The sequence below is a fragment of the Bison bison genome, unplaced genomic scaffold (assembly GCF_000754665.1).
Source record: "Bison bison bison isolate TAMUID 2011002044 unplaced genomic scaffold, Bison_UMD1.0 scf7180017864360, whole genome shotgun sequence".
Taxonomy (NCBI): Eukaryota; Metazoa; Chordata; class Mammalia; order Artiodactyla; family Bovidae; genus Bison; species Bison bison.
Window position 1 is genome coordinate 202,656 of NW_011494932.1, and position 472 is coordinate 203,127.

At 55.1% G+C, this 472-nt stretch overlaps 1 pseudogene; it reads left to right on the top strand.

Moving 5' to 3' along the window:
• The window catches only part of LOC104999649, an 18,090-nt pseudogene that overhangs the window by 16,153 nt on the left and 1,465 nt on the right, over nucleotides 1-472 (top strand).

Here is a 472-nt window from a genome sequence, read left to right on the forward strand (position 1 = left end):
GGGCCACCAACTCAGGCTAGGCCAGTCAGCCCACTATGGACCCCATCTTCTGGGAGGGACAGTCGCCAGGGGCCCATCTGACCCCTGGGGTCTCTTTTGGTGGAAGCTGACCTAGAACTCGCCAGAACTTTAGCAGAAGCCATCCACAGGCCTGTACCTTGCTAGTGAGGGGAATGGAGCCAAGAGCACGTTTGCCAACCCATCCAGGGCCTGGCCACAGATGGGAGCCTTTGTAGGCAACCTGAAACATACTTTTCCGTACTTTCAGACAAGAGACAAGCTGGGAATCACATCTCCATCCCCGTCCCCCCTCCCCCACACTGGGCCAGGGCTGCCTCTCCACATCACCTCTGTGACATCATGAAAAATTAAGGAAGCCGACCATTTAATTGGCTGCCTGGCCCACGATACAGATTCTAGAATCTCCAAACAGTATTTATTGGGCACCACAACCCTGGTCTGAGGCCCTTCT